This window comes from Theropithecus gelada, chromosome 3, assembly GCF_003255815.1.
Source record: "Theropithecus gelada isolate Dixy chromosome 3, Tgel_1.0, whole genome shotgun sequence".
NCBI lineage: Eukaryota > Metazoa > Chordata > Mammalia > Primates > Cercopithecidae > Theropithecus > Theropithecus gelada.
The window spans coordinates 9405356-9417738 of record NC_037670.1 but is presented as its reverse complement, the minus strand read 5'-3'; positions in this window follow the sequence as shown (position 1 = coordinate 9417738).

Here is a 12383-nt window from a genome sequence, read left to right as displayed (position 1 = left end):
TTTTTTTTTTTTTTTTTTTTTTTTGAGACGGAGTCTCGCTCTGTCGCCCGGGCTGGAGTGCAGTGGCCGGATCTCAGCTCACTGCAAGCTCCGCCTCCCGGGTTCACGCCATTCTCCGGCCTCAGCCTCCCGAGTAGCTGGGACTACAGGCGCCCGCCACCTCGCCCGGCTAGTTTTTTGTATTTCTTAGTAGAGACGGGGTTTCACCGTGTTAGCCAGGATGGTCTCGATTTCCTGACCTCGTGATCCACCCGTCTCGGCCTCCCAAAGTGCTGGGATTACAGGCTTGAGCCACCGCGCCCGGCCGCTTTTACTTTTACTGCTGGTGGAGAAGGGGGAAGAGTAGGCCAGGTGCGTGGTGTGGAACAGCCTCTGCAAAGACCTGAGAAGCTGGGATGTGGGAAATGCGAGAGGGGTGGAAAGGTCTGGGGGACGTTGAGCGCTGACTCCACCCAACAAGCTGCTCATTACAGGGAGAGGTGGGGCAAAAGCTGTGTCTGATGATTCCCTGGATGGACCTTTGTGTGAAAAGACCAAATACAGAAAACCGGCAGTGACTTCAAGGATCCGAGAGGGAGATGACGGGGACCTGGATTTGGAGATGGCCTGGCAAGTGGAAAGTTAAAAGGGAGAATTTTAAATAGAAAACATTTTATTTATTTATTTACTTTTGAGACGGAGTCTCATTCTGTTGCTCAGGCTGGAGTGCAGTGACGCGTCTCGGCTCACTGCAACCTCCGCCTCCCGAGTGCAAGAGATTCTTCTGCCTCAGCCTCCAGAGTAACTGGGACTACAAGAGTGCGCCACCACGCCCTGCTAATTTTTGTGTTTTTTATAGAGACGGGGGTTTTGCCATGTTGGCCAGGCTGATCTCGAACTCCTGACCTCAGGTGATCCACCTGCTTTGGCCTCCCAAAGTGCTGCGATTACAGGCATGAGCCACCATGCCGAGCCCGGAGATTATTGTTATTTCTTATTTTTTTGAGACATCTTGTCACACTGCCGCCCAGGCTGGGTGCAGTGGCGCGATCTCTGCTCACTGCAACCTCTGCCTCCCGGGTTCAAGCGATTCTCTTGCCTCAGCCTCCTGAGTAGCTGGAATTATGGGCTCCCGCCACCATGCCTGGCTAATTTTTTTGTATTTTTTAGTAGAGACGGGGTTTCACTATGTTGGCCAGGCTGGTCTCCAACTCCTGACCTTGTGATCCGCCTGCCTCGGCCTCTCAAAAGTGTTGGGATTACAGATGTGAGCCACCGCGCTTGGCGCAGACCAGGAGATTTTTTTCATAGAAACTTCTTTTAAGGCCGGGCGCGGTGGCTCACGCCTGTAATCCCAGCACTTTGGGAGGCCGAGGCGGGCAGATCACCTGAGGTCAGGAGTTCGAGACCAGCCTGGCTAACATGGTGAAACCCCGTCTCTACTAAAAATACAAAAATTAGCCAGGCATAGTGGTGCGCACCTGTAATCCTAGCTACTCGGGAGGCTGAGGCAGGAGAATCACTTGAACCTGGGAGGCGGAGGTTGCAGTGAGCCAAGATTGCTCCACTGCACTCCAGCTGGGGTGACAGAGTGAGATTCCGTCTCAAAAAAAAAAAAAAAAATTAGCCAGACATGGTGACACGTGCCCATAGTCCCAGCTTACTGGCAGGCTGAGGTGGCAGAATCACGTGAGTCTGGGAGGTCGAGGCTATAGTGGGCTGTGACTGTGCCACTGCACTGCAGCCTGAGCAACAGAGTGAGACCCTGTCCCCCCCCCAAAAAAAAAAAAAATGAAGGCCGGGCGCGGTGGCTCAAGCCTGTAATCCCAGCACTTTGGGAGGCCGAGACGGGTGGATCACGAGGTCAGGAGATCGAGACCATCCTGGCTAACACGGTGAAACCCCGACTCTACTAAAAAATACAAAAAACTAGCCGGGCGAGGTGGCGGGCGCCTGTAGTCCCAGCTACTCGGGAGGCTGAGGCAGGAGAATGGCGTAAACCCGGGAGGCGGAGCTTGCAGTGAGCTGAGATCCGGCCACTGCACTCCAGCCTGGGCGACAGAGTGAGACTCCGTCTAAAAAAAAAAAAAAAAATGAAGATTCACAGGGGTTTGAAAAAGTGAACAGGGAGGTCTCATGGACTCTTCCTCTCTGTTTCCTCCAATAGAAACATCTTGCATAACTGCAGTGCAATATCAAAACCAGGAACTTGACATTGATGCTATCTACAGAACTTACTCAAATTCCACCAGCAAGGAGACAATCTGAAAGACTTATTGGTAGAATTTGGGTTGAACAGATGTGCTCCATAGGTGTCCTAGTCCCGAAGCCCAGAGTGAGTCAAAGTACCGGAGTTGGAGATTCCTGCTGCAAACATTTCCATCCCCACCTGGGAGCCTGCCTTCCTGACAGTCCAGGCCCTTCAGCAGTAAGAAGGACCCTCTGAGAAGAGCGGTCGCTGCAGAGGCTGGATGACAGACAGACACACCCACAATCTTGGGGGAGGAAATGGATCCAGTCAGAGAGCAAATGGAGCGGCCTCATTTCCTTCCCTTTTGTCCTTTGCGGGAAACTGACATTGACTCAGCTGTGGGCAGTGGGGTAGGGAGGGGTGTGAGGGGGTGTCTAGAGCATCCTGAGGCTTGCCCTCCCTATCTTGCTACTTAGGACTGTGGGCCCAGCCATAAGCGACTTTCTCCACCATCTCGAGAGAAAGCTACACTTTAAAAAATTTTTATCTATATATTTATTTTGAGACAGAGTCTTGCCGTGTTGCCCAGGCTGGAATGCAATGGTATGATCTCGGCTCGCTGCAACTTCCGCCTGCCAGGCTCAAATGATCCTTCTGCCTCAATCAATCTTCCTGCCTCAGCCTCCCAAGTAGGTAGGACTACAGGCATGCACCATCACACCCAGCTAATTTTTGTGTATGTGTTTTGTAGGGACAAGGTTTCACCATGTTGCTCAGGCTGGTCTCGAACTCCTGAGCTCAAGTGATCCTCCCACCTCAACCTCCCAAAGTGCTGGGATTACAGGCATGAGCCACCAAGCCTGGCCAAAGATGCACTTTTAAGAAGAATTTCATTTACCAAGCATTTTGCATGTGACATGTATTGATCCAGGAGCATTTTTTAAATAAAGAGAATCTCACTGTGTCGCCCAGGCTGGAGGGCAGTGGCTCGATCACAACTGATTGCAGCCTGAAATTCCTGGGCTCAAATAATCCTCCCACCACAGCCTCCCAAGTAGCTGGGACCATAGGTGCTGACCACCAAACCCAGCTAATTTTTGAATTTTCTGTAGAGACAGGGTCTTGCTATGTTGCCCAGGCTGGTCTCTAGAACTCCTGGCCTCAAGCAACCCTCCTGCCCTCATCCTCCCAAATTGCTGGGATTACAGGAGTGAGCCACTGCACCCGTCTGATCCAGGAGCTTTGCATTTCATTTCCCTTGCTCACATTCCCTTCCCACAGATGAGGAGACTGATGCTGTAGGAAGTTAAGTGACTTTCCCAAGGTCACACGGGTGGAGAGTGAGCCTGGAGACTAATACATGTCCTGTCTGGCTGCCATCTGTGGATGTGGGGCCAGAGGAAAAAAGAGTAGCCTCTCTTTGTACAGCTCAGTTGAGGCTACCAAATTCTTTCACATCCTTGAATTCAGTTGGCTTTTAAGACAGGCCATGTTATAACTTTAATTTTTAAGCAGATGGAGAGAAACACTAGGCTTACATCAAATAATATGCCCAAGGTCAACAAGGAAGCAAGGGAAATAACCCAGAGTCAAACCCAGGTCTACTACACTCAGGATCCGTACTCGGGCAGGGCACTGTGGCTCATTCCTATAATCCCAGTACTTTGGGAGGCTGAGGAAGGAGAACCACTTGAGCCCAGGAATTAGAGACCAGCCTGGCCAACATAGTGAGACCCCATCTCTACAAAATAAAAAAAAATTGTCAGGCGTGGTGGTGCATGCCTGTAGTCCCAGCTACTCAGGAGGCTGAGACGGGAGGATTGCTTGAGCCTAGGAGTTTGAGGCTGCAGTGAGCAGTGATTACACCACTGCACTCCAGCCTGGGCGACAGAGCAAGACTCCATAAAAAAAAAAAAGAAGTTAATAAGGAGGCAGGAGGCCAGGCACAGTGGCTCATGCCTATAATCGCAACCTATGGGAGGCTGAGGCAGGACTTTGAGACCAGCCTGGGCAACGTAGCAAGACTCCATCTCTATTAAAAAAAAAAAAATTAGCCAAGCGTGGTGGTGTGGACTTCTAGTCCCAGCTACTCAGGAGGCTAAGGCAGGAGGAGGAGGTTCGCTTGAGCCCAGGAGTTCAAGGATGTGGTAAGCTATGATCGTGACACTGCACTCCAGCCAGGCAACAGACCTGTCTCAAAAAAAAAAAAAAAGAAAATTGAGAGGCCAAGGCAGGCAGGTCACTTGAGGCCAGGAGTTCGAGACCAGCCTGGCCAACATAGTGAAACACCATCTCTACTAAAAATACAAAAAGTTAGCCAGGCGTGGTGGTGCACATCGGTAATCCCAGCTACTCGGGAGGCTGAGGCAGGAGAATCACTTGAATCTGGGAGGCGGAGGTTGCAGTGAGCTGACATCGCATCACTGCACTCCAGCCTGGGTGACAGAGCCAGGCTCTGTCTCCAAAAAAAGAAAAAAAAAAAGCGAAAAGAAAAAAAAGGGAGACAGAAATCCCTAGGCTTGCCTTCCTCGTGGGTTGATCACACTTTTCCAGGGCAAAGCAAGATGAGTCCCAGGTACCACTGGAGATTGAAGACTTTCAGGGATGTGAGGGGAGGGAAGCTATGGAGAGAAATGAGGCTGGAGGGAAAGCAGGGTTGCATCACAAAGCACTTCGAACACCTGCTCTGAAGCCTGGCCTTGTCCAAGGCAAACAGTAGCCAAAGAAACAACTGAAGCACATGAGCTCCAACTTGCATTGTCTGGAGTCCTCCCTACCTCTGGCCTCTCTACATTAGGTGAAATGGTAACTTTCCGCCTTGTTTAAGTAGTGGTCCTCAAAGTGTGGTCCCTGGACCAGCAGCACTAGGAATGCAAATTCTGTTTTTGAGACAGGGTCTCACCCTGTGGCCCAGGCTGAAATGCAGTGGTGCTATCATAGCTCACTGCAGCCTTCAACTCCTGGGCTCAAGTGATCTTCCTACCTCAGCCTCCTGAGTAGCTGGGACTATAGGCCACCACACCCAGCCAGGAATACAGATTCTCAGACCCCATCCCAGACCTGTTACTCGGTCAGAAACTCTGGAGGTGGGGCCCAGCGAGCTGTATTTTTTTTGTTTTTTGTTTTTTAAGACAGAGTCTTGCTCTGTCACCCAGGCTGGAGTGCATTGGTGCAATCTTGGCTCACTCCAATCTCCACCTCCTGGGTTTAAGCGATTATCCTGCCTCAGCCTCCTGAGTAGCTGGGAGTACAGGCATGCACCACCACACCTGGCTAATTTTTGTATTTTTAGTAGAGACAGGCTTTCGTCAAGTTGGCCAGGCTGGTCTTGAACCCTTGACCTCAGGTGATCCGCCTGCCTTGGCCTCCCAAAGTGTTGGGATTACAGGTATGAGCCACTGTGCGTGGCCCTCTAGCTGATCCTTAACAAGCCCTCTAGTTAATCCTGATGCACAGTACAATTTAAGAAGCACTGATTGAAACTAATTTGAGCCCCTAGATGTAATTTGCAGCTCGAAGCCTCTATTACAGTGGTTCTTGACCTGGCTCCATATTGGAATCACTTTTAAGATGCTGATGTTTAAACATCGTACTGGCTGGGCATTGGTGGCTCACATCTGTAATCCCAGCACTTTGGGAGGCAGAGGTGGGAGGATGACTTGAGGCCAGATGTTGGAGACCAGCCTGGACAATATAGCAAGACAAAAAAAAGTCTATAGAGTCTCTACGAAAAATTTGAAAATTAGCCAGGCCTGGTGGCACATGCCTGTGATTTCAGCTACTTGGCAAGGGCTGAAGTGGGAGGATCACTTGAGCCCGGGAGTTTGAGGCTGCAGTGAGCTGTGACTGTACCACTGCACTCTGGTTTGGGTGACAGGTTGAGACCCTGTCTCAAATAAATAAGTAAATAAATAAAGCCACATTTATTTTATTTTATTTGTTTTTGAGATGGAATCTTACTCTGTGGCCCAGGCTGGAGTGCAGTGGCGTGATCTTGGCTCACTGCAACCTCCGCCTCCCAGATTCAAGCAATTCTTTTGCCTCAGCCTCCTGAGTAACTGGGATTACAGGCGCCTGCCACCATGCCAGGCTAATTTTTGTATTTTTAGTAGAGACGGGGTTTCACCATCTTGGCCAGGCTGGTCTCGGACTCCTGACCTCAGGTGATCCACCCGCCTTGGCCTCCTAAAGTGCTGGGATGACAGGCGTGAGCCACAGTGCCTAGCCCACATTATCAATTATTATTATTATTATTTTATTTTATTTTTAATTTTATTTTTTTTTTAGACGAAGTCTCGCTCTGTCGCCCAGGCTGGAGTGCAGTGGCCGGATCTCAGCTCACTGCAAGCTCCGCCTCCCGGCTTTACGCCATTCTCCTGCCTCAGCCTCCCAAGTAGCAGGGACTACAGGTGCCCGCCACCTCGCCCGGCTAGTTTTTTGTATTTTTTAGTAGAGACGGGGTTTCACCGTGTTAGCCAGGATGGTCTCGATCTCCTGAACTCGTGATCCGCCCGTCTCAGCCTCCCAAAGTGCTGGGATTACAGGCTTGAGCCACCGCGCCCGGCCACACATTATCAATTATTAATGCATGTTTAAGTTTGAGAAGCCATTCACTGTAAGGGTTACAGGAGGCTAATGCACGTGTGGAAGAGGCGATGTCCTGTTGGACCAGGGCGGTGGCTGTGAAGGTAGATGTTCAACTGGCCAGGCTTCCGTCCTCAGTGACAGCTAGCAGGGTGTGCTGAGGAGCTGCAGATGATGGTTTCCAGCTTGCACAAGTGTCTGGGTGGTGATGCCTGTCCTGGGGCTGGGGCACACTGGGAGGACCAGGTGTGAGTGGTAAGATCGTGGAAGTGGTGAGTTCTGTATTGGGGTCCGTCAGTGTTCAGGGAGCTGCGGAGCACTCAGAGGGAGAAGTTGGGGTGATGGTCGGACATGTAGTTGTGTAGCTCTGGGGAGACAGCAAGGCAGATACAGAGTCGGGGTCCTCTGCAGAGAGGCTGAAGGGGATGAGATGGCCCGGGGCTTGGGGCTTGCCAGAGAGCGAGAAGGGAATGGCTAAGGAAGGCACAGGCCTAGGAACAGGCTCCCACAGCAGGACCTGGGAGGGCATTGGCAGGGAGGAGGAAGGAGAGCTTGGCAAGAATTCCGGTTTTTTTTTTTGTATTTTTGAGACAGGGTCTGGCTCTGTCACCCAGGCTGGAGTGCAGTGGCACAGTCATAGCTCACTGCAGCCTCGAACTCCTGAGCTCAGCCTCCCGAGTAGCTGGGGGTACAGGCCCATGTCATAACACCTAGCTAATTTTTTTGTAGATATGGGGTCTCACTATGTTGCCCAGGCTGGTCTCTAACTCCTGGCCTCAAGCGATCCTCCCGCCTTGGCCTCCCAAAGTGCTGGGATTACAAGCGTGAGCCACCGAGGCTGGCCGAGAATTCTGGACTCCCGGGGAAAGCGTGGTTTAAGATGGAGGCCCAAGGGCCTGAGAAAAAGCAGAAGAGCACTGTGAAGCAGGCACTGGATTTCGCAAGGAGCGGGTCAGTCAGAGGTGAGCTCAGTGATAGCAGAGTCAGCGCAGGGGTGAGGCTGGGGTGTGAGGGTGGAGGAGGAGCCCAAAGGTGGGGGGCCAAGAGGGGAAAGAGAAGAGAGGAGGGAGAGTGAGCAAGTGTAGATGACTCTTTCAAGGGAAGAAGCCATCTGAAAGGACACGGGGTCAGGGGGATGTTTGATGGGGAACTTCTGGCCGTGTGGGAGTGAAAACAGCAGCGTACACACTGCCAGGACCCTCCCTTGCAGCGAGCCACGGCCAGCCTGTCTGCGGCAGCAAAGAGCATGCGCGAAAGGCTGGGTGCACCTGCCACCGTCACAGCAGAGAAGCGGTCAACAGAAGACGCAGGCAGTTGGGTGGGCACCGCTGGGCTGCTCACCAGCTGAGCAAGCTTGAGGCAAGGGACCGAACCTGTCTGTGTCTCCGTTTTTCACTTGTAAAATGGGGATGCCGATAATTATTACAACTCATTCTCATTCTTACATAGTGTTATATATTTATAATATATGTTACATATAATGTATATAATTATATAATATATATAAAATATATATAATGCTCTGTCACTTCCACTACTTGGTTCCGGCTCTGCCTTCTTCCAACTCTGAATAACTATATATTATATATATAATATACAATTATATGTATTTATACTATATATAAGTATATTTTATATGTATTTAATATTTATATATAATTATATTGTATATTTATAATATACAATTATATATTATATATTATACATATGCACTATATTATAATGATATATTTATATTACTATATATTAATTATAATATATAATAAATTATATTACATTTATAATATATTTGTACATTATAAACAAATATATACTTTATTTGTTAAAATATATATTTATATCTAATTTATACATAAATTATACATAAATTAGATATAAATATATATTTAATTTATATATTATATAATCTATATTATATAATATATTTTATATTTTTATATATTTACATTTATAATATATATGTTTTATAAATATAAAACATATTTTTATAAATATAAAACATATATATTTTTATAAATATAAAACTATATATTTATAATATATAAAGATTATATATAAAATATAAATTAAATATATTGTAAAGATTATATGTTATGCAGATTATGATATATAAATTAATGTAATATTACATATTATGTATAAAGATTATATAGATATATGGATTAGCATATAATTAATCTTTATATATTCTAAATATAAAAATTTTGTAATCTATATCTTTATATGTAGAATATATATTAATCTTTATATACAGAATATATAAAGATTATATATAAACTATAAATTAAATATATAAAGATTATACCTTAAATATATTGTATAAATATAATCTGTGTATTATTGTATGTTATTAAATATATAAACACAATATTTATATAGAGAATATATATAATTATTATCCCTATTTTGCAGATTTATATATAGACATATATAAAAATCTGTAAATCTCTATATGTGTATATTTACCCTTTTAGGTTCTCACAGCAAGCCTACGAGGTAGGTGTTGTGAGGATTAAGTGAGTTAATATCTACAAAGTGTCCAGGTGTGCTGGTTCATGCCTGTAATCTCAGCACTTTGGGAGGCCAAGGCAGGAAGATCCTTTGAGCTCGGGAGTTCAAGACCAGCCTGGGGAACTTAGTGAGAACTTGTCTCTACTAAAAATAAAAATAACAACAACAACAAAAATCTAAAGTGCTCATAAGAGTGCTTGGCGCATAGTCCACACTAGATCTGTGGGCAGCAATTCTCCTTTTTCTTCTGCATGAATGAGGGAAATGGGAAACCCATGGAAGATTCTTTAGGCTATTGAAATCCTGCAAATCGGCCAGGCACGGTGGCTCCCACCTGTAATCCCAGCACTTCAGGAAACCTAAGGCCAAGGTGGGATGATCACTTGAGGTCGGGAGTTTGAGACCAGCCTGGGCAACATAGCAAGACCCTGTCTCTACAAAAAATAAACATGAATAAATCAATCCTGCAAATGTCTCCAGAAGGTCTGAAATGTCAGAGGATTCCAACATGCCAGGCTGCAGTGTCAGCTCCATGAAGAGAGAGATACCGTAGTGAACAGCGTCTGCAAAGCCAAGACCATGGCCTGGTCCACAGCAGGCACTCAGTAAATATTTGTTAGATAGATAAACGCAAGGATTAGCGAAGCATTGGGGCCTCTGAAGCTTTCTACTGAAGGATCAGTTTTTTATTTTTTATTTTTATTTTTGAAATGAAGTCTCACTCTGTCACCCAGGCTGGAGTGCAGTAGTGCGATCTCTGCTCACCGCAACCTCCACCCCCCAGGTTCAAGGGATTCTCCTGTCTCAGCCTCCTGAGTAGCTGGGATTACAGGCACCTGCCACCATGCCTGGCTAATTTTTTTGTATTTTTAGTAGAGATGGGGTTTCACCATGTTGGCCAGGCTGGTCCGGAACTCCTGACCTCAGGTGATCCACCTGCCTCGGCCTCCCAAAGTGTTGGGTGGTGTGAGCCACCGCACAGGCCGGTGTCAGTTTTTTCTAAGACATCTCAACTAAGTGGCCATCCACCCTCTGCTTGCATACCTCTCATAGCGGGGAGGTCACTACCCTCCCTACCTGCCCTGCCAAGGGAGCACATTCTCCTTCTGGGTGGTTCCAGTGGATTCCCTGTCGGTTCCACTGCTTGGTCCCAGCTCTGCCGTCTTCCAACTCTGAAGGCAGCGAGCCTCTCTGAACTGTCTCCTGGCCATGGAGGGAGGAGCTCCAGGAAGCACGTCTGTCACCTCTCACCTGGATGACTGCAACTGTCCCCTAACTAGTCTCCCTGCGTCCACCTAGTCTCAACTTAGCACCCAGGGGATTCCTGTAAAAAAGTTACATCTGGCCAGGCGCGGTGGGTCAAACCTGTAATCCCAGCACTTTGGGAGGCCGAGATGGGCGGATCACGAAGTCAGGAGATCGAGACCATCCTGGCTAACACGGTGAAACCCCGTCTCTACTAAAAAATACAAAAAACTAGCCAGGCGAGGTGGCGGGTGCCTGTAGTCCCAGCTACTCAGGAGGCTGAGGCAGGAGAATGGCATAAACCTGGGAGGCGGAGCTTGCAGTGAGCTGAGATCCAGCCACTGCACTCCAGCCTGGGCGACAGAGCGAGACTCCGTCTCAAAAAAAAAAAAAGTTACATCTGGTCAGACACCATGGCTCATGCCTGTAATCCCAGCACTTCGGGAGGCCAAGGTGGGAGCGTTGCTTGAACCCAAAAGTTCAAGAGTTCAAGACCAGCCTCAGCAAAAGGGCAAGGCAAGTCCGTTTTTTTTTTTTTTTTTTTTTTTGAGACAGAGTCTCGCTCTGTCACCCAGGCTGGAGTGCAGTGGCACAATCTCAGCTCACTGCAACCTCCGCCTCCCAAGTTCAAGCGATTCTCCTGCCTTAGCCACCTGAGTAGCTGGGATTACAGGCGTGTGTCACCACATCCGGCTAATTTTTGTATTTTTAGTAGAGACCGGGTTTTGCCATATTAGCCAGGCTGGTCTCGAACTCCTGATCTCAGATGATTCGCCTGCCTTGGCCTCCCAAAGTGTTGGGATTACAGGCATGAGCCACCACACCCAGCTGCTGACTCTATTCTAAAAGAAAAAATTTTTTGGCTGGGCGCAGTGGCTCACACCTGTAATCCCAGCATTTTGGGAGGCTGAGGTGGGTGGATCACAAGGTCAGGAGTTCGAGGCCAGCCTGACCAACATGTTGAAAACCCGTCTCTACTAAAAATACAAATATCAGCTGGGTGTGGAGGTGCGCACCTGTAATCCCAGCTACTTGGGAGGCTGAGGCAGGAGAATCACTTGAACTTGGGAGGCAGAGGTTGCAGTGAGCCGAGATCGCACCACTGCACTCCAGCCTGGGCAACAGATGAGACTCTGTGTCCAAAAAAAAAAAAAAAAAAGTTTTTAAAGTTACATCTGGCCAGGCGCGGTGGCTTATGCCTGTAATCCCAGCACTTTGGGAGGCCAAGGTGGGTGGATCACGAGGTCAGGAGATCGATACCATCTTGGCTAACACAGTGAAACCCCGTCTCTACTAAAAATACAAAGGAAATTAGCCGGGTGTGGTGGCGGGCGCCTGTAGTCCCAGCTACTCAGAAGGCTGAGGCAGGAGAATGGTGTGAAGCCTGGAGGCAGAGCTTGCAGTGAGCCAAGATCGCATCACTGCCCTCCAACCTGGGCAACAGAGCGAGACCCCGTCTCAAAAAAAAAAAAAAAAGTTACATCTGATCTTCTTTTATTTATTTTTCTATTTTTCACTATTGAGATGAGGTCTATGATCCCGCCTTGGCCTCCCAAAGTGCTGGAATTACCGATGTAAGCCACCATGCCTGGCCTCTTTTTTGCTGTTATTTGAGACAGAGTCTCACTCTGTTGTGCTATCACAGCTCACTGCAGCCTTGAACTCCTGAGCTCAAGCAATCCTTGCGCCTCAGCCTCCTGAGTAGCTGGGACTATAGGCGCTTGCCACCACTGATCTCGTCCCACCTCCACTCAAAGCCCTCCAGCTGCTTCCAGCTCAGAGTAAATGCCCAGGCCCTCTGCAAAGCCACCTCCCACTGCCAACGGGCTTTCTCTGCATCCCACTGTGAGACACACTGACCATCACATCAACA